At 37.5% G+C, this 18,449-nt stretch overlaps 1 protein-coding gene across 25 annotated transcripts in view; it reads left to right on the top strand.

Moving 5' to 3' along the window:
* MCTP1 (multiple C2 and transmembrane domain containing 1) overlaps positions 1–18,449 on the top strand; it is a 491,550-nt gene that overhangs the window by 425,367 nt on the left and 47,734 nt on the right. The gene's annotated exons all lie outside the window — the stretch shown is intronic.

The following is an 18,449-nucleotide window of genomic DNA, read 5'->3' as shown; positions in this document are numbered from 1 at the left end:
TCCGAGAGCCTGTTCAAAGAGGTTCAATTTTCGATTTTTGGTTGGCTTGGGGATGGTGGTGACAGTAAATTACAGCTAGTTTCTGGTACTGCTTGGATGGGCTGTCCCCTGGGGAGAGGGCACCACTGGAGGGAGGACGTAGAATGATCTGGCAACACTGCAGCAGCACCTGGGGTCAGAAGAACAGCTTTCTATGGCAAGCAGGATAGTGATGCTGGTTTATCATCATCCTTGGGCATTTCTAGGTCTAAAATCTAAAAATTCCTCGGGTGAGATTGGGATAGGGGAGAGAGATTGTCATTCATTATTTCTACATTGTGCAGCATGTGAAACCAAATTTTGACCTTCACCGGAATCTATCTGAATTCTCTTATAGTGAAGCAGTGAAATTTTTTGAAGAAAGGAGAAAAACAATATATCTTAATTTATGCCCTTGACCTTTGATTGCAGTAGAGATGTACAGTTATAGTCCAGTGTAAGAATTTGTGTGCTGGAAGCAAGCTTTGGAAATGTCAAAAAAAAAAAAAATTCACAGTGATTAGTTAACCTCCCAAATGGTTTTTTTCCTAATATTCAATGCTAAAAGGAAAATGGTCACACACACACACACACACACACACACACACACACACACACACACGCACACACACACTTTCTCTTCTAATGCTATTTCACACACTTTAAATTCATAGAGCTTTTATGTGAAATTTTTCTTCTGTACATCATTTAGTCATTAGCGACATCATCAAACATAAACCATCAAAATCTCCTTTCTGCAAAAACACATATGTGCTTGTTTTTAATGTTAAATAACAGGAGCATCCACTTCTGGCAATAAGTGATATGATTTATTGTTAAGGTCAGTTGTAGAGCTGTAGAGAGCTTGTATTTTAACTCAACATGCCAGCTCTGAATCATCATTTCTCTGCTGATAAACACTGAGCTGCCATCCATTTATAGCCATTTTCCCTTGCTTGTTGCTGCTTTATTATTAAAGCCACCATAAAGATCCATTCTGGCAGCGGGCGTTTCCTCAGGAATGTTAATAAATGGAAACCTTTAGTGAAGTCTAGTACTTCAGTGTCTCTGCTTGAAGTTAACCTGTATTTGTTAGCCAGTTAGTTGGTACTCTGTAGCACTAATCTCCACTTTAGGGTCATTTTTTTAATATAGAGGATGTTAGGAGTGGGAAACCCGTAGCATACCTGGTTCCCCAGCTCACCAAAACATAGATGTCAAGTAGAACATGCGTGGTGGAAACAATACCCGATCTTGGGAGTAGCATCTTTGTAATCTAGTGTGTGGTTGTCTGAAATTGACACCCCCTGTCTAACACATTTTCAGATCTAGTTACCAAAGTTGATTGAAAGGGAGTGCTTAAATTACTGTGTGAATTCAACTGTATTCTTCTGTGCAGGATGCCAGCAAACAGTGTGTTTGCCATATGAAAGGATTGTGAGCTGATTTTCATAAATCCAACCTTTTATTTGAGTGCTATATAAGGAAGTTTTTCTTTTTTACTCATAAAGCAACTGATAGCATAAAAATCATATCTGAACAGAAAGAAAATCTCAACTGTAACAATTTACAATAGACTTTAGGGGCTTACCTAAATAGAGGAAAGAATCTTGGAGTGGATGTTTTGAAATATAAAGTTTTTACTATAAAAAGTGGAAATATATAGGATCCTTTCAATTTCTATTTACCAGCTTTCATCTCTTAACTGGCTCTCGCAGTGGTAAATGTTGTAAGACTTGGCTATCAGTGTGTCTAAGTGGGAGAAGGGTAATTTCCTATTTTAAAAAATTCATTGGTTCCTCTATTTAAAGTTTGTGTATAGAGTCACGCGTAATGGAATTTCATGAGCAAACAAATGTGTGTTTTGCCGTACGAGCAGGTACTGACCTCTAGCTCTCATTATTCCTCTGTTTTCTCATATGGTATAATAGTGGGATCAGGTCAGTGGGTCCTCTTATAGGATAAAAGTAAAAAAGATTAATAAATGTGCCAAAGCCTCACTTTAATTGAACCTGAAGCATATGTTGCAAGTATGTAAAATATGTCCCAGATGTTTCACCAGGGCTAGTGTCTTAGCTTTCCCTGATTACCACAAGGCACCTATTAGTCCTATAACCTTTGGACTTGGGGGTAAATGGGGTATTACGGGGCACAGAATCACAGCACCTGTTTTCCATTCAGCAAAGACCCCTGGCAAGCTTTGCCTAAGCCTATCCATATGTTTTCACTTAGCAGATTGTTGGGCGATTATGAAAAGTGTCTTTCTTTAGAGCCAGCATTGATATTAGTCACTCACAATGAAAGAGCAAGTCATTGGCTACTTGACAAGGTCTGTGTGGGCATAAACTGAAGTCGTTTATTTCATTTGAGCTTGGAGTGTTTTCCCTCAGCATAATTATATAGATGGTATAAGAAGCTGAAGCAAAGATTATAATTATTTAACACAGTATTTTTGTAATAGCTTTTCTTTACTGCTGACTTGAGAACGCTGGAAGACTTGGGTTAAAGTTGATAAACGCTAACTCATGATTTACCTGGATCCCCAGATCTTGAAATTTTGCCCATGACGGCCTTTTGAGTATTTTTATGTGAGTTCTTCCTTCTTACTGAACAGCTAACTAGTATGCAGGTGAGGGTTTGTGATCCTGAGACTTTTCCTTCATTCCAGAATCCATTGATATTTGCTGAAATCTAAAATGAGGTGGTTTTTCTCTTAATCCAATTCTAGGGTTTTCACAAAAGTAGAGAACATGGGTTTTAAATGGTGAGTCTTAGTTATGAATCATTGAGTGGTTAATATTTTCACTTATCTGCATTATGTAGTTAGTCCTATTACATGTTAAGCTGTACTGGAGATGAAAGTTTTCCTGTGTTAAATGTTAGGAAGACACACTGCATTCTCAATGCCCTTTGCTGTAGAGAGCATTTTCTCAGCCCTCAACCACAAAGTCACAGTTTGATCTGATTTTTGACCTGATACAAAAATTCTGCCTTTGTGGCTAATAGGCTATCTTAGTAAATAAGGCTTCGCTAAATTACCTAGGTGGAGCTATCAACAAGCCATGTAATAGTGTTTTTCACTATGCTTTATATGGTACAGTGGTCAATCTGCATAATCTAGACATCTAATTAATGAAGATCAGCTTTCGTTTTGTAGCTTAAAAAGTTGAGGCGTGCTTCCCATGGTGTGTCCTGCCCTCGTAATAGAATCCAGCTGCAATATCAGCAAGCAGAAGGTAGAAGCAGGTTTTCCTCAGGAAAAGCATGGACTCATGCATGGCAGTCTAGTAATGTTTATTGGTAAAAGATATGAAAGTACCCAGGCATTTATGCTTACATTGCTTCTCCTTTTTCCTTCAACCGTTATGTCAAGGTTACTGTGTGTCAAGGTAACTAGATGCAGCAAATGAAACATAGCTGCGTTACTTCAAAATACGCGGATTGTTTGCTTTAATTCTCGAAATCTGTGTTCTCCAGTTTGATTCTCCAGCCCTAAGCATGTATATAATATACCCAAAATGCATATGTCTCTGCATCTCAAATCAACTGTGAGAGATAAAAAGAGATAGGAGAGCAGATTTTAATCTGACAATATGGCGTTTTCTGGTTCTATTCAGTGAAATAACTGCATGGTGGGGAAACAGATCAAAGCTTTATAGAAAGGCAGGGACAGAAGAGACAAGAAAAATAATTCTTTTAAAAAAATCCTAACTCACACATTTAATTGTAATACCATTGTATCAGTTCATCAGTTTTCTATTGCTATGTGACAAATACCACAAACTTAGAGGCTTAAAACAGTACACATTTATTAGCTCTCCGTTCAGAAGGTCAGAAGTCCAGGCATGGTTCAACTGAGTTCTTTGCCCAGAGTCTCACACTTAAGGTACCAGTGAAGCTGAATTCTCATCGAGAGACTCTGCAGAAGAATCTACTTTCAAGCGCATTCAATTTGTTGCTAGAATTCAGTTCCCTGCAGTTAGAAGACGGAAGTTGTTTTCTTGTTGGCTTTTCACTCTTCGTGGCCATTTCCATGGCCCCCTCTATCTTTATATCCATCAATTGGGAATTCCCTTTGTGTCAGGTCTCTGTCACACTTCAAAACTCTCTTCAGAAGAGCCTAGTCCCTTTTAAGGACTCACCTGATTAGGTCAGGCCCACCAAAGATAATCTACCTTTTGAAAAGTCAGCTGTGCCATATAACATAATCTAATCATGGGCATGACTATCCTATCATATTCCTAAATTCCCTTACATACAAGGGAAGTGGATTATACAGGACATTTATACTAGGAAATGGGAATCTTGGTAGCTGTCTCATAATTCGGCTTACTACACCCATCTAGAACCACCTGTGCTCTAGAACAAAAACAGAAAAGTCTTTGTGTTTCTTGAATATATTTATTGCTAGTCTGTGATATAACTATCCTACAACAAACAAATGAGGAAAGCCTTCCTGCTTAGACACGTCCTTTCAAAGATTATAAGGAAACATCTCACACCAGAGGTATGTATAAACTGAGGTATATCTTACTGTCACGGTACAATATGTTCCACGAAAATGGATTCTCCCCTCGAGCCTCCAGAAAGAAATGCAGCCATGACCACATCTTGATTTTAGCTCAATGAAACCCATTCCTGACTTCTGAAGTGCAGAACTGTCTGATAATAAATTTGTGTTAAGCCACTAGGTTTATGGTAATTCATTACAGCAGCAATGGGAACTAATAACAAGTGCCTACCAACTGCATTTTTATTCTTAAAAAATACTATATTTGAAAGTACTAGATCTGCGCTAATTTTTCCTTGTTATCTTAGTTCCACTCTTCTACATAAATATGGCTACAGGTTCTTCATTCGATATGTAAATTAAAAACAGTACCTAACAGATCAAATATTTTAATACAATTTCCCTCAGTTTTTATTTCAGAAAAGCTTGTCCGAAAATGAGAGTGGGTTACTTCCCATCTCTAGTGCAGCTGGTTCCTTTCCCATTTAAGAGCCTGTTTTATTAATTGGTGAGTAAAGTATCAAGGCATGGTTAGCTTCATTTTTCAATAGAAAAGAATTTCACTTCCTTAAAACATTTGTTCCATGCCTTAAAATGTTTCACTCTACAAAGCTCCAGGGCAGAGGGTATTAGCCTTATTTAGGTTACAGATCCTTTGAATCTAAAGAAAGCCATAGACTTTCTCCTCAGAAGAAAACAAAAGCGCGTGCACACACACACACACACACACACACACACACAATCATTCCATTTTTTGTAATGAAAATTGAATTATTTTAGAGAGACTATAAAGTATCTTTATAAAGTCATATCTCTATTGCGCTCACCACCTTCCTCTCGGCATTAATGCTTATTTTCCTCAAACACATAAAATAAATGCAAATTTTGTAAGCAAAATTAAATTTAATTCAGCTCAAACATAAGCCTTTACAAGAAGGCTGATGTTTGGCTTTAATATTGAAATTATGGAGTGGTTTTTGACACAGCAATCGGCTTGTTATTTTTGACATCTGTTTGACTATGACTTTTCAATTTCATGGCAGTGAGGGTTTAAAACACTGAGTTGGCAAAAGAAAACAGTAACAAACAAAATGGGAGCTGCTGTGGCGCTATGAGATGAGTGCTAGGCATTGTGGGATTCCTAAAGTTCTCCAGAATCCTTGTTGAATTCATATTGTATCAATGAGATTGTCTTTTGAAAATTCTGCATTGTTAGAGCTACATTATTTTTTTAAAAGAAAAGGATTAAATATTCATCATTCCACATTAGGTCATTGGAGGCAAAATTAGTGTTCAAAGAATTACATCTAATGATTCCAGCTGTCTGCAGGTTTCTATCTGTAAACAAATTGGCACACTTTGTCACTCCTTCCTCTAGTTTGCAGAAGCACTTATCCAGCCTTGGAATGTTTAGGTAGATACCTGCCTGCGACATGCCCTTTCAGTGTGGCAGTTGAGCTAAAAGAATTTAAATGGAAAGATTTACCTAATTTGGCAAGAATAGCCATCAAATAAACAAACACTACTTTTTGCTGTTGCGTTACTCTAATAATTGGATTCCCTTTGCCTCAAAAAAAAGCTTTCATTTGATGGTCAACCAAATGTTTCAAGACAGGTCCTCTGGAAAGCTAGTCAACTTCTGTATTGCAGCAGTGAACTTCCTCTCATACTCCCATTTCTTGACAAAACCTCCTGAAATAGCAGCATGTCAGCCCTGGCTCTCAGGAGGTTGACAACGTTCGTAGAAATAGACACAGTTTTTTCAGGATCGCTGGCAGCGTCGCTGACACCAGCTGACACCACTGTATGTTGAGATGAGGAGCATGTTTCTTCACCAAAGCAGTAGAACCAGATGTGTTGCCAAGCATCACAGATGCTCCATCTGAGCCCAGAGTGCCAAGATTTTTATTCTGCCTCAAAGTTTGTTTGGCAAAGAAATTCTTCACCATGTTAAAGAAATTGACTCTGCAGATTCTAAAGGAAGTTCATGAAGTAGAAATTATTTCTTGATTATAATAACTTGCCAACAGGAGTTGGCTATGCAAATAACGGTATCTGTTTTCATTAGATTACATGAAAAGGGAAATATTAAAGAAATACCAGAAATTCTCAGAGTGTTATCATTTGATAGAAGAATGTGGCTTCACCAAAATATTTCCAGTGGCATGTAGGTTATTTTTCTTGGTGATATGATGAACTTAATACAAGTCTTTTTTTTCTTTGGGGCAAATCCAAAGCTGGGTAAAGGGCCAGTCTTTATAAAGCAAGATGTCTTTATCTTTTAAAAAAAATCTATAAGGTCTAATAGATTTTCAGAGTAGGCAGCCATAGGTATTCCCTCAATTTTATTGGTTCATGGTTCAGTTGGCCAGATTCTTACCATGCAAGAAATACTGTACTTTTATGTTCCATAACACTCCATAATTAATATAAAAACAATAGATATAAAAACTTCATGGTACTATTTTTTCTTTGAAATTTTCCAACTTTAGCTAGCCTCAAAGTAAACAGATGTATTTCTGTAATCGTGCTAGCAGGGCGTTTTCTTAGATGTCTACCAATAGGAAACTATTCTAGAGGTCTTAACATGGTAGTGACAATGGCACCTGTCTGTTTACCTTCAGTAACATCTTTGGTAGACTGCCTTTTGTTCAAAACACCCTTCCTGCCTGCTGATCTCAGGCTTAACCAGGTGACGCACTTGGACTAACTTATGCCGTTCCAAGCAGAAGGTTCAAGAGCCATCCTTGGCTCTGCCATCTCTCTTTTCCTTCTGAAATACAGCTGGAACTGTCCACACAGGAGGTTGTCCTTCAGCCTGAGTTTTGGAATAAAGGTGACACGGAGCAAATCCGTGTGGACATGTAGTGTTAGCAAAAAATGAACCTGTGTTTTTACAGGCGTCTGTGATTTTGAGGTCTTTGTTCCTGCAACATAGTGTAGGCTGATACATACAGCATCCCATTCCATACCACTCTGTGAGAATCAGTGTCTTAATATTATAATTTGACATGAAACATGATTTTTTTATAAAAAGTAATCAAAGTTTCAGAAAGGATTTCTATTTATAGTATATATGTATTTTTTCTTTCTGCATTCACAGACCTACTCCCACCTCTTGAAGCCCAATTTCAGATACCATTTGTTATTGTGTCTCTCTAATTGAAAAATGATGCTTTTTTCCATAAACATATATTGAGGGACAAGTCACTGAGTAGACAAAGATAAATGACCCAGTAGGAGCCTTTCAGGAGTCACTGTCTGATGGGACCCTTGGTTATGTAAACTAATAATTATAATGCAGTGAGAAAATGTAATAAAGTCATGAACAGTTTGGATGGGAAAAACGGGAGGGTGACTATTTTCAAAGAATTGTCAGCAAATGTTGCACCGAGGAAAAGGCATTTAGTTTGGGTCTCAAAGGATGAGTGAGAATGTAAGAGGAAGTGTGATATGGTAGGAGCATAAAGCACAGGGGTGGCATTGGAGGTAAATGACACTTGAAGGTAAATTTAAGATTGAGAAGGCTTTACGCATCATCTAAGGAATTCGAATCATATTCTCTAAACAATGAGGAATCAAAGGTAGTTCTAAAGTAGAGAAGTGTCATGAAATTTGTGCTTTAAGGGAAAACTTTGGCAATAGGGCAGAGGGTGGTATAAGCAGGAAATAAAACTTGAAGTAAGGAAATATGCTAGGAGTTGCTACAGTAGCCCGGGCAAGAAATAGTGGCATCATGCACTTAAATAGTAATAACGATAATAGAAAGAAACAAATCTGAAAGGTATTTTTAATAGTAAATGTAATAAGATTGTTGAAAAAAATTATGTTGAACAGAGTAAGGGAAAATTTAGGGTTGTGGATGACTGTGAGATGCCTAGCTGAGATATCCTTATATTTGTGTAGCACTTCACACGTTGCAAAGTATAATACTTTCCCTTCCTTACCTTATTTTATGTTCACAGTAACTGTGTGTTGGCTTATCAAATATCGTTCCCATGTTTCAGTACCAGAAAGATTACCTTGGCTAATGGGGATGTAGTTAAGATTAGAAACCAGATAATGTGACTAAAATGGAGAAGTAGTTGAGCCTAGAAACAAGTTATCTAATAGAGAAGTAGCTAAGTCTAGGATTTAGGTGACTTGTCTGATGGTAAAGAAAATGAGATCAGGAAACAAATCCTCTAATTAATTTTTCTTCCCAATCATGTTGTAGCAAAGCCTGCTAACCCACCTAGAGAGGACAACCAGGGCAATTGGAATGCCATTTTGCCATAACCATAGCCCATTCTGTTCTGTATCAACAGAGAAATATGCCTATCCCACCCTCTTTCCCCTGGGCACTAGGTCTTGGGAGAGTATTTGGGAAAATGATGGCAATAGGTCCATATACAGTGCCTTTTACCCATTTGGTGTGCTTTCAATAAGTCAGCACAAATCCAATGTGGAAGCAAGAAGTGTCAATATAAAAGGCGGTAAAATATTTTTAATGCCTCAGGGTTGGTTCAGAGCAAAAGGTATATAGTAACCATGCTTGTTTTGGCTTTGATCTAAGAATCATTAGGAAAATATGATACTGGAGGAACATGGGTCACTTGAGAAGCAGCTACTATTGTCACTGTATTTTAGATGAAAAGACTGACACCTCTGAGACATAAAGTAACTCACTGAAAGTCACAAAAGAAGTGGAACAACCAAACTTCAAACTCTCATCTGTCTCCCTCTAATGCCACCATTTTTGGCATAACAATCTCCCACCCCACACTCATACACACATAAATTAGTGATCTAAAGCAATGACTTTCCATTCTTTCATTGGATTAAATGGGCTCACTTGGGCAGTTCTTGCCCTAATCTCTCATGTGGTTCTAGCCAGATACTTGAGACTGTGGTCGTCTAAAGGCTCGACTAGGCTGGACATTCAAGATGGCGCCGATGACAGGAAGTTGTTGCTGGCTTCTCCTAATGTGGCAGCTCGATTCTGAGAGGGAGAATCCAAAAGCAAGTGTTTCAGGAGATCCAAGTCGAAGTTGCAAGGCTGTTTATGACCCAGCCATGGAAGTCCCAAAATGTCACTTCTGTCATACCCTAGTAGTCAAGCAAATCACTAAGTCCAGCCCAAATTCAAAGAGAGGACAAATTCAATTCTACCTCTTAATCAGCAGTGTCAAGGTCAGATTGTGTAAGAATCTAAGGGATGGGAGATTGTGTGGCTATCTTTGGAAAATAAAACCAGCCACAATTTCCAAAGAGAAAAAGCTTTCTAGTAGCTGTCCTATACATTAAGAAACATGGGGCCTATTGCCTATCAGGAGACTCTTTTTCTAAGGTTTATCAGCATGTAGTGCTGAATTAGGTTACATAAAAAATAAAATGCAGCACTTTCAAGTTGCCGGGTATATCCAAGTGTTGTCATCTTATACATTTTTATTTCATTTTCTGTTTTTAATTTACAAAATTAGAAGCAACAAAGGACTGGATGAACTGTCATTCTCGACTTCTCTGCTGAAATCTCAAAGGGCTACCTAAATCTCTCCTCTTTTGCTTTGCTCATAGATAAGGATTCAGTCCAAAAATTTCACCTTCTAGCTGAGCTCTCCCCTAAAACTAGTTGTGGGTTAGGAAGGAGTTGTAACGAAACCTTTTAAAATTCCTGTTTAAATTGTAATGGATATCCACTGTCCGCCACCGATGAGGGAGGACAAAATGCCACTGCCCTGTGTTTTGGAAGTCAGGCTTTGCTTACTTACTGGCTGCCAAAAATAAAAAAGTCAAGTGAGGAAAGGAGGTTGCAGAGCATTTCCTTCTTAAAATGTAAGAGGTCCTACACTTTAGAAAATGTAATTTGAAATTGCCAGCAGTTCACATCCTGTGTTTTACTAATTTGTTCAAGGACATTTCTCATGGGATTTAAAAGATCACTAATATCTCTAAAAATTTCGTTGTAGAAACTGTAAGTAGCTCAGTCAAGACTCTTTTCTGGGATCGTTGGAGCTAACGTTTTTTCTGCTGAAGTGAGGTAGCATTATGTGGATGTTAAAAATCAATATTCAGCACGTTATGCACATAAATGATATTTTTTGGTTCTGGTATCTTAGCCGAGTATTCTGATCAGCAGTAATTTGGGAATGGGGACAGCATGTGTATTCTCTGTGATTCTACACTTTAATATTTTGTAGACATACAAGGCAATATAATAAACGAACATACAGCTGTTGGAGTCTGATAATGTTAAGATTTTATTGATTATCCAACAGAGTAACTGCCCAGGGTATTACGTTGGCTTGTCACAACCTTCAGTGTCTGGGGTAGTTGAACAAGTTCTTTTTTTTCCATTGAGCTGACCTCAAAGTTGCATAGTTTCTGAATCAAGGTCCTCAGATTTCATACTTTGGCAATTTCTTTCCTTTTAATGGGGTATATTAGAGGAAATGTGTCACCTTTTGCACCATGTAATACCAAATCAGATCAGAATTCATGCACAGTTATGTCAGTGGAAATCTAATAGTACAGGCTGGCTTATCTTTAGATAACACATAGAAAAATGAACTTCACCACCGACAGATTTACTTGAGTTTGTCTTCACATAAGTTATTTGCAAGTATTCGAGCTAAGGTATATAACTGGATTATTTTTCATACTATTAAAAACAGCCCTCAACAGTAAAATGGTTGCTAAGTATTCAAGTGTCACTGTGTCTCCCCACCTCCACCCCTTTCTCTTTGAAAGAGTTCTGGATTATAAATTCAAGAAAGAACAACAACAAAAAAGACATTTTGCATCAGTTATATTTATTAAGAGAACTAACAACTTTAGAAAAAACAAAATTTACATAATCCACTTATGTGAAAATAACATTCGCTAATAGTTAATGACATTTAAGTAACACAGGTTACATGGTAGTCTAACTGGGAATGATATTACGCTGCCTAAAAAGCATTCATCTGTGCTTCTCTTTTATAATCAGAAAAAGTCAAAGCCCATCACTAATCTGAAGCCTTCCTGAAACCAATTAAAATAATTTAAGATAAGTTGTACTGCAAATGTGCTTTTTAAGTGTTTTAGACTTAGGATGTCTTAGGGATGTTGTAACCCCTTTTAATGTTACTATTTATATATAACTACCATGTGTATAGTATTACACCTTTAATGCACTATATTAGCTGTCATTTGAAATTAAGTGCAGGCATGTTCTTTTTTGGCCTTCAGTTTCTCCTACATAAAACATTTAAATAATGATACCAGTAGTAAAAGGGTAGGTAGCATTCCCAATGGAAACTCACTTCTGCATCTGGTTGGGTTGTGTTCGGGTTTCTATGTGAAAGATATCATAATATCAGAATCTCTTAGTGTTCACACACCTGGTATCCAGAACTCTACCTGATGTCTTTTCTCGGGGAATTAATGGAATCAAAGCTTATGATAGGCATGTTTGATAGATGTGCCTTGTCTGTAGAGATCTGGTGATAATTCCATCAAAATTTGTCCCTAGCTGGTCATATATCTGTGCATTTTTATATCTTTGTGGTTTTCTTCACCAACTCTCTGCTTGCATCAGTGCCTTCATTAGAAGGTCAGGTTTTGAGAATTTAGTAATTCACCTTGAAAATGTACTATAAGTTGAATGTTTCAAGCATGAGTTTTCTCCACTCAGCATGAATTTCATAGCATTAAAAAAAGGCAAACCCATTCCTAAAATATTTTTTGATATCTGTTTCTCATTATAGGAGGAAAAATAAATAGATGCTTATTGATTTCAGGTGTTCTTTGTTTCCATAAGTCATGTTTGCTTTTCATATTATAATGATATTGTGCAGACTTTTCTCCATAATGATAAAATTATACATTTTTCAAATATAAAAAACAATTTGTTTTAATAAAAGATACTATCCAGATGGGAGCCACTTGGAGCCACCCACTTGGAAGGGTTATACCTTACACTAAAACAATCGACAAGAAAATTATATTTCTTGTATTTATTCATAAATATTCCCCCTCTCACAGTCTAAATCTTAGTGATATAACTTCCTCTGTAGGTCTTTCCCCATAACAACAGGTAAAAGAGTAATATGTTAGAAAGAGATCAGTTTTTATCTTACAAGGGTTGACCAAGTTAGTCACCTATAGGTATGTTTGCAGCTATTTACACACCCAGGGCATGGAAATGAAGGTGGAAATTTTCTAATTAAGTAAGAAGAAATCAAGATATGGTATTTTTATTGTATTTAATATGAATGATTCACTCTGTTCATTTGTTCACATATTCATGCATGCGTGCACTTATAAATGCTTGCATACCTATGACGCATGTCTATTCCATGCATCGTATACTGACACATTTTAAGAAGAGTGGAGTGAGTTTTCTTTATTCCCCATCAATCTCAGTCATGCTTACATCTGTTGCCTCCATTTATGCCCCACTTTTATTCAATCTTAATTCTTTGTGGATTCCATCTGTACTATTTTATTCAACTTGCTCCTTGAAGACATCAATAGCCTCACCTTGGTCTTCCACCTTTTCAATGCGTTTATCCCAGTGCTGTCTTGACTACCATTTAATATTCCCTTCTGGCTCATGTTCAATTTTCATCTTTGTCTTCAATGTTTGGGTGTACCTCCCAACTGTATTCTTCTTTAGAGAACTAATCTATGCCACCATTGTAACTATCACCTCAGTGAAGATAACTCCAAAATCTTTATTTTCATTCCTACATGCAACAATGTATTGTGTACTTAGAATGCTCAAAGCACAATCCCATGTGCTCTGAGGGACAAAAAGAGAAAGACCTAATTCTTTCCCTTGAGGAGCTAAAAAAATCTCTAGTTATGCCTTTTGTCCCAAGTCTGTTCTCTCATTTTACCCTCTTGGATATTGAAAGTTGTCCCATCATAACCCCAAACTCAGTATATTTCAATCTGAACATGTAGTCTTTCTTTTAAAAATAGTTTCCATTCCTAGCTTATGGATGTCTACCAGTAGCAAGAGTATTTTGCTCATGAAGACTCCAAAACTCAAATCATCTTTAGTGGTACTCTCTGCCTAATCCACAATAACAATTCTGTAGATTCTGCTGTTGTAATAGTCCTCACTTTGTACCGTCTTAGATCCTCTTGATATGCTCGGTTTTGCTATCTACATGAAATGCTCTTTCTGCTTATTTAAGATCCATCTTTTCTTTAAGTTCCAACTGGAATCTGCACCGTACCCCAACCCTGGCCACTAGTGAGCTTCACTTCTGAACATATAATGATGTATTTGCTCTCCTCAGTTGACATTCATCTTTTTTCCCTTCTCAGTTTTTTATGGGATTATGTGCCAGGCATTGTGCTGAGCGCTTCACATGCATCATCTCTTTTCTTCTTCATGACAGCGCTGTTAATTCGGTATTATCACCCACATTTTGCAGATGAGAAAAATGAGACTCTTTTTTCTAGGATAAAGGACTTGTCCAAGGTCACAAAGAAAGGCTGATATTAGAACCCAGTTTTATCTAGACCCCAAAACCCATGATTTAAACAACTACGCCCCATTGCCTTATTACATTTACATGTTATTTATTAACTCATGACCTTATTTAATGTAACTGTGTCTTGTCTTCACAAAAACATAAGTTCTAGTACCAGAACTGAGTGCATATTATGTGCAATGGTAAAATGTAGTAAGCATTTGGTTAAATAATCAATAGAAAGGTATATATGAATGTAAAACAGCAATTCAGACATCAGTCCCATAACCACTCAAACTAGCCACACTGCATACTAGATATTGTTTAACAAAAGAAAAGTTATTGTCAAATCATCTCCATTTTGCGAATACCTTCTGATCTCCTCTCTGACATCTATAGCGCCCATAAAAAACAGAATTGAATCTACCTTCCCCAGTAGATAGAAAAGGGAACTTTCTACTCCCTGTGGTATGTTATTCCTGTCTCCATTCACTGGTCTCTGAGACCCAGCTACTGCTAGTGATGCTATAGATTAGAGGACACATTTTTAGTGCAGTTCCTGTTGTCAGCTCTAATGTGTCCCCATCAATCACACTCCTTTCCATTCCCATAACCACCACCCAAATTCAAATTCTCTATACCTCGAGTAAGATACCTTTCAGCCTCTCTCAGCTGTAATATGTCTTTAAAATTCCACCAACAATACTGAAGATTTCTTGAGGCGGGATAGCATAGTGGTTAAGAGTATTGGCCCTGGAATCAAGCTTCTGTGTGATCTTGAACAAAGGACTTCACCTCTATGCCTCAGTTTCCTAATCTGTAAAATGGGGTTAATAATGGTTCCTGCCTTATAGGGTTGTTTTGAGGATTAAGTGACTAAACATGGAAATCTTAGAACAATGGCTGTGATATAGTAAGAATTTCATAAGTGTAAAATTAGTAGTAGTATTATCATTGTTATCAATATCAGCATTATTAGTCAAGGGTTCCCAGGAAGATTGTCATGTTATTACATGGAGCTGAAGGTCTGAGTAGGAATAGACTTTAGAGGGAAAGAAAATTATTTCTGTTTCTAACATAGTGAGTTTGAAATGTCACCGGGCCATCAAATTGGGTATTTCACCAGACATTAGAAATAGAAATCTGGAATTCAAAAGAGGTTGTGGCCAGGAACCTAAATTTGAGAAGCACTCATTAGAGATAGAAGTAATTACTGAACCAGAGGCTGTTGGGAGTGTCAGGAAGAAGGCCAAGGCAAGTTCTGTGGAGAAGCCTCTATTTAAGGGGCCAGGGAGGATGCAGAAGAGAGCATATGGCTGAGAAGGAATCATTAGAGTGATAGGAGGGGAATCAGAAGGGTTCCTGTCAGGGGATCCAAGAATTTTGAGAACCATACCACTAGAATTAAATATGGCAAATGCTCCTAGAAGATGAGGATTGAGAAAAACATCATGAATGTTGGTAATTACATCAGTCTGACCTTGGTGCTAATAGTTTTCCCTGAAGTCCTGAGAGCAGAAAGCAGAGGGTAAACGGGAGGCAGCTTGTAGGAACCGCCCTTCAAGAGGGTTTGGCTCTGAAAGGGTCAGAACAGGAAGGACAGGAACTTACAGAGTTAGCGACAGTTTGTTTTAGCAATGGAGAACTCGCAGTATGTTAGATGGAACCTGTGGGGAGGTGGAATTCCAGAGCTAGAAGAGTGCAGAACCAAGGTCTCAGAGGAGGTAGGGATGGGTGGAAGGAAGAGCACAAGAGAAGGGATGAAGTTCCGTGGGGAGATTCTGGGTGAAAGGGTGCATGATGCAGAAGCACGTGTGGCCTCAGTTCTCTCAGGAAAGTGGAAGAAATGAACACTGTCTGGAGTTGAAAGTTGGAATGAAAGGCTCTAAAGAGAGGAGGAGGATTGAAAGAGTACTTGGGAGGAATGTGATAGCCAGTCAACACAAGATGAAGGAGCATATCTTGACATAACTGTGAAGGGCCCAGCTGGGGGTATGTGACATAACAGGAGTACACGTATAGCAACCAAAGAAAAACAGTTCACAGCTCAACAGCCCAGAATGATTTGTACAGGATAATACAGACAGAGCATAATGACAGGTACAATGAAGTCCATATAAGGGAAGGAGACAAGTGAAACCAACATTAAGTGGATAGGATGGAAGAACGATGAAGAATTAGGAGGAGGAAGCCTCTTAATCAGTGAAATAGGGAAGGCTCGTCCACCAAACTAAGGTGTAAATGGCAGAACAGGATAATTGTGTTACTCTAGACACTTTAAATTCTTCTCTTTCTTTCTTTCTTTTTTTTGTTTGTAATAGAAAGTTCTTCCTGGATAATAAAAGAGGATACATTTTAAAGTTAAATGTTTGACACTTCTGAAAGCATCAATCAAACTGTTTAGTAAGGAAAGTTGAATTTTGTTCTCCATCTTCTTTAACTTTTCACCTATGGCTTTAGATGAAGCCTGTTAAAAGAAGAAGGAAAGAAGATGTCAAAGAGAGTTGTAAATTACAGAATGACATCTACCATGCGGTTGTTCTGTCACTCTCACTAATATTGCTTAGCATTTTGAGTTTTAAATATAACGCAGTTATTGAGATTTAAAACTCTGTGGATGTGGAATACGTTTTTGAAAATAAGACTTTTTACTATGCATAGCCAATTATAGTCCACTGAGAAAATGATGTATTTTTCCAATACATTTTTATTATGTACTTAACTGACGGACCTTCCCAGCTTCTTCATAGACATTCCACTCCATCAACCACTGTCCATAATATACTTCTTAGGAATCTACTTAAATTTGTATTTACCTATGGGGCTAGATTGGCTCCAGAGGACACAGTCCTTTTTTTCCTTGAGTAAATTATACATATTTTAGAAAACTATCTAAAAACATATTTACCTCATATGGAATTCTGGTCTCAGGGGTAATTAAGACCAGTTTTTAAAAAGCGTAGCCAATGCACTTTAACTCTCTCAGGCAAATAAGATATATTTTATAATCATCTAAGAACGATTTCTCTCTTCCTTTCCTTCTCTTTCCCTTCTCCTGTAACTATCACATGCCTCTTTTATACAAACATTTAGTAATTATTTCAGTGTTTTCTCAGATACTGCTTTTCTCTTGGGGGGTCAGCATACCAATTGTGCTTTCCGTCTATTGCATGCACTGGCAACTGCACACAGAAGAGGCACAGTATACCCTACACATGGTTTCTAGGAGAGAAGTTACTGTACAAAGATGCAGAGTCTTCTGCATATACATTTTCTTCGGTCTTCACATTTTAAGAACGAGTTTCCGATATTGGGGCATTTACTCATAAAGCAAAGAGTTGAGTTTTGTTTGCTAAGAGATACATAATTTAATGAACACTATATTTTGAGCTTATTTAAAGATGGAAGTAATATCTGAAAGTAAATATGTAATAACATCCTTGTAATTATTTGCAAAAGCAGCTATATACCATGATCATTATTAAAACAACCAAAGAAATAAATGAAATTTCCTAGCAGTACATGCTCTCACATTTAGCTATTTTGCACTTCTGAAACATCCTTTACACACTGACTACATTGTATACACTGAGTAATGAAAATGCACAACCCATTCTTCCTTTGTTCTACAAGACTCTTGCAATAGTTTCCCAGGACAAAAGCAGTAAGAAATCCATAGTTTCCCAGGACGAACGCAGTAGGAAATCCATGTGCTAATAGATGATTTGTGCAAACTGTGTGAGAATAAAACTAAAAACTTGAGGAAAAGGTGCTTCCTAGAAACTGTAAGATGAGTGTAAGGAGTAGAATAATGCCCGGTTTATTTATCTTCTTCTCTGCCTCTGAGGACCAGTCCTTTATGAGACTGACTTCTGAAGTGGCTGTGGATAAATGTCACTGCTATATGCACTCTTCTACTGTGAGGTCAAGGTTTCTACTGGTCTCTTGCTAGTCAGGGTAATGGGGACCTAAGAATTTATCCTGGTCTGCCCAAGCTAGTGTGAGCCTCTAAACCGGATTCTCTGGGTTTAGGGCTCATAAAACCTTCCCTATTAAAACATTTGCAGTGATTGATAAGCTTCAAGCTTTGGATAAGAGCTTTCTGTGAGGTTGGTGGCCTAAATCCTAATCAACTTTTTGGCTTAGATTAGTCTTAGAATTCAGATGACCATGAGTCTTGTTTTGCCTGGCAGAGTCCCCGTTTATGCCTGTCATCCTACTGTAATTACGAATAGCTTCCAATTTCACTTTCTGAAGTGTCTCAGTCTGGATGATAAAGGATATGATCTCTCTACTTATCTGAGTTCTTTGGATTGAGTTTTGTTTCCATGGATGTTTTTGTATGTGTGATTTTTGTTTTATTTCTCTACTCAGCTGTATTTGAGGAGATTTCTAAGAAAAGATCCTGGTTTTCATCAAGACAATCTAGGAACCATGTTAAAACATGGATTCCTTAGCCCCATCCCAAGAGATTC

This window comes from Rhinolophus sinicus, chromosome 3 (assembly GCF_057876585.1).
Source record: "Rhinolophus sinicus isolate RSI-liver-muscle chromosome 3, RSI-T2T, whole genome shotgun sequence".
NCBI classification, from domain to species: Eukaryota; Metazoa; Chordata; class Mammalia; order Chiroptera; family Rhinolophidae; genus Rhinolophus; species Rhinolophus sinicus.
The sequence above is the reverse complement of the archived record's forward strand: the minus strand, read 5'-3'. Positions and strand labels throughout refer to the sequence as shown.